Source organism: Callithrix jacchus, chromosome 16, assembly GCF_049354715.1.
Source record: "Callithrix jacchus isolate 240 chromosome 16, calJac240_pri, whole genome shotgun sequence".
Classification (NCBI taxonomy): domain Eukaryota; kingdom Metazoa; phylum Chordata; class Mammalia; order Primates; family Cebidae; genus Callithrix; species Callithrix jacchus.
In genome coordinates, this window is record NC_133517.1 from 81,653,698 (window position 1) to 81,657,887 (window position 4,190).

A 4,190-nucleotide genomic window follows, 5' to 3' on the forward strand; every position below is an offset into this window, starting at 1 on the left:
AGCTTTCCAAAATACCAACCCCTGAAGAAGCATTCTAGTGAGAGCAGGCTTTCTGTGATTACGGTGCAGCTAGGAAATGGTCTTATATCTCACTCTTACCCCCACTTTCCATAAATCCTAGCTCCTGTAACTTGAAGCATTTTCACACAAGCTTTATGTTCCAAGAGTGAAACAAAATTGAAAGGAAGTAGGAAATGAGCATTAAGCGTTATTTTTGCTTTCTAGGGTAAGAAGTACAATTTATGAAAAAGTTTTGATACTTCAAGTATGTATAGCTCTATTTCTGTCAATACCTTTAGAATCACACAAATTTACTTCAGCAATTCCTCCTGCAAAAGCTCTGTTTAGATCACAGAAGCTCCACTTCCCTCTCAGTCATTTCTGCTCCATATTTTCCTTGCTGTCCACTGTTAATTTTTTTTTTTTTTATACTGAGTTTCACTCGTTGCCCAGGCTGGAGTGTGATGGCATGATCTTGCCTTACTGCAACCTCTACCTCCTGGACTCAAGCAGTTCTCATGCCTCAGGCTCCTGAGTAGCTGGGATTATAGGCACCCACCATCACATTCTGATAATTTTTTTTGTTGTTTTTAGTAGAGATAAGGTTTCACCATGTTGGCCGGGCTGGTCTCAAACTCCTGACCTCAGGTAATGCACTCGCCTCAGCCTCCCAAAGTGCTGGGATTACAAGCATGAACCACCACGCCTGGACTCCACTGTTAATTAATGTTAGGAAGACACCAAAGCATTGAAATGCAGAAAATAATTAAAATAATGAAAACACATGTACCTGTAATAAAAGCTAAACATGAATAAAACTAGGAGAAAACATGTATCTTCTATGCCTTGCTAATTTCCTTCAGCTAATTTTCTACCTGTGGGGAATATTCACTGACAGAACTCTTCAGGATTGTATCTCCTTGCCAGTTTTGGAATAGGAATTAAGATGTGGGATATCTAATTACTAAAATGTGCCTGCTTTATTGTCCCCAAAGAAGTATTTATTGTTCATCTTCTTTGTTTTTCATTGTACTTTGTTGACACCACTACAACTGCCTTCTTCATTTGCTTGTCTTTCTCCTGATTTTGAATTTAATCTTTTTTTCTCCTGCTTCCAGAATAGTACTGGGTACATAGCAGACACTCTTAAGTAAAATAAACAGTGCATTAAATAAATATTAGTATGCATTTAATTTTTGCCAGTAGATGTACATGTGTGTATGTGCGTGTGACAGCAGCATCCGGCTGAATAGTAATAATAATATATTTTGAGCACATAGATGCACACCCACATATTGATGACTCCTATTCATTTCTTGCTAGCATATATGAAAATATGGCAAAGGAAATGTGATGCTTTGAAACTACATATGCATGAAGATTGAACCCTGATTTCCAAGAACTAGGAGAAATTACATTATTTTCCTTTGTTAATTCCCATCATACTTTCATATACATTTTCTTCAGTCATGACATTGGTTAGGTTCCTTATGTGCTTAGACATCTTCGTTGACTCCTCATTGCTTATACATTAAAATCCAGATACTTTAGCATTTTTTAGGCTTATATATTTTTTACTTCATTCCTTATTAGTTCTCTCCTTCACTGCTAAATTAATTCCCTGAACTTCTTTACCCACAGCTCCAACTCTGCACCTATATTTCACCCTTATGAGCAGCACAACCACCTGGAATCATTGTTTTCACATTTGCATGTCCAAATGCTACCTATCCTGCATGGCTCAGGTCAAATGCCATCATTACCTTCAGGAAGACTCTTGGTCATCCAGATTAGAATTAATTACCGTCCTCTCAACATCGATGGCATTGGCATCTCCTCAGGATTCCTATAGCATGTATGTTTCTGGCTTATGTATTTTAATAAACTGGCATGTATTAAATATCTACTATAAACAAGCAGAGTGGTAGTGTCAGTGGTATGCTTGTCTAGTCAATTCACTCAGGGCTTTCTCTAAGAGAGAAATACCACATGTTGGTTGAATATATTCTAAAAGGCTGTTTTCGACTTATGGTTCTACATGACCAAAAAAACAATTAAGAAGAAAGTAAACATTACATGTAATGTGTGAATTCTGTTTACCATCGGTTAACCCTATGGACACATAGAAAGTGTATAGTGAATCATGAATAGCTTTCGGGCTCTGCGTGATTCTGATTTAAGTTGGGTACTGGTGAAGTTTTTAGCTAGAGGTCACTAGGTTATGATTATCTATTCACTCATGTATCACCCTAATTTTTTATTGCTAACTTCCAATATCTACTGTGCAACTTACAGAACCAACAGACTCTCAGACACTTTTTTGTTTCAATGGCAACATTAAAATTTCCAAAATGATCACTCTGATATTCTCCATTGCTTTGTCACATTTTAAAGTTGGATTGTTTTCATTGTGCTAATGAAACCAATTTCCTTAAGGGACTGCTACAGGAATAAGAGGCAGGAAAATGGCGGGTGTCACATCTGGACCTCTGTACTTTGGCCTTTCAGCATGTCCCCATTCTGGTCTTAGTGACTGTCCCCATACCAGATGACTACGTTGAGGTAGCCCTGCTCCAAGGCACACAGGTTTTCAATGTTAAACTGAGATCCTGTCTCTAGGAAAGGTAATCTGAGTTAGCCACCAGTGAATATCCCAAAGCTGATGTGGGATCCATGTTTCCCATATGATGCCCTTGGATGCTATGCTGGTGCTTAGCTATGGCTTTAGAGCACAGGCAGAGTTGATAAAGTGGCAATAGTTTGAAATGATTTCAGGCAGCCTCACACTAACGGGCACTGCACAATCAATACCACACTCTTGAATTCTATGTCACAGGATAGTAAAGCTGCCCAGGATAGACTAGAGAGGGGAAATAATCAACCTTTGGAAGGCTTTACAATACCTGAGCTGAAAGGAGAAGAAAAAGGATGAGATGAAAGAACACACCTAGCATAACCAAGGATCTATCCCCAAACTTGCAGGAAGATTTTATCTGCTTCTGAGGCTGACAAGGCTCACTATTTTGTTGATAATATTGGCCTGGTACCCCCAAACAAAATCAGGGCTCAAAAAACACTTGTTTACATGAATTGCTTCTTTCTCTCTATATCTTTATTGTGTCCACTCTGGGATAATATTTAATGAGTGACTATTGCTAAGGTCTCTCAACTTTGGCAGGACGGTCTTTAGCTGACTTCCCCTATACCTTTCCACAATAGCGGCTGCAGTCCAGGATAGCAGGAAAGGCGGGTTCCCACTGGGGATCCACTCAGAGCACAAAACTGATAGACTGGATTATCTCCTTTGACAATGGGAGGGAGTCTTTTGGCACCTCCAATGGAATTAGAGAGAAGAATGATATATTCCTGGCAAAAAACTAACACTATTTTTTTTTTAATCTATGGTTAGAACTATCTCCCATTACAAATGTCCCCAAGCGCACCCTAATCCTATGATCAGTCTAGTTAGCATTTCCACTGTTATATATTAACTAGCCTCATGTTAAGGATGACTTCATGCATTATTCATCCATCTGTGTTACAAGCAACTTTAAAGGCATCTCTGTAGTCTTTATATCTCCTCATTATTAACCCTATACAGCAGAAACTTAGTGAATAGTTTTTTAGTCACAATCATAACCATAGTCTCATTGAAATTCTCCTGATTTTAGAATGTTTTATACTTGACATTTTAGTTTGAGCTGGTGCATGTGCTCTTGTGTGCCAGTAGGAAAAAACAAATGCCATCCTGACAGTGTTTCTTTAAACTTCTTTCATTCACCTTCTTTGTGGTCACCTCATGGCAACCCATCATATCAAATGGTTATTTACAAATCCTGCAGCTGCTTTCAACACAGCCCAACCAGTAGCACTGTATTAAGATAAATCTTGTTTTGCTCCAGTGGATTAGTTACACATCTCATTCCTAATTAAAGATCTTTTACCATTATGGCTTGGAGGTGTCCTGATAGGAGGGGAAGAAGAAAGAAAAGAAAAGAAAAGAAGGAGGGAGGGAGAGAAGGATGGAAGGAAGGAAAGAAGGAGGGAGGGAAGGGAGGAAGAAGGAGAGGAGGAAGGGAGAAAAGGAAAATACTTTGTGATTAAATAATCTAATTTTATTTTATAATTAAATATAATTACATACAGAAAGTCATACCTGAAAAAATGGAGGGAAACTTAAAGGTCCTCAA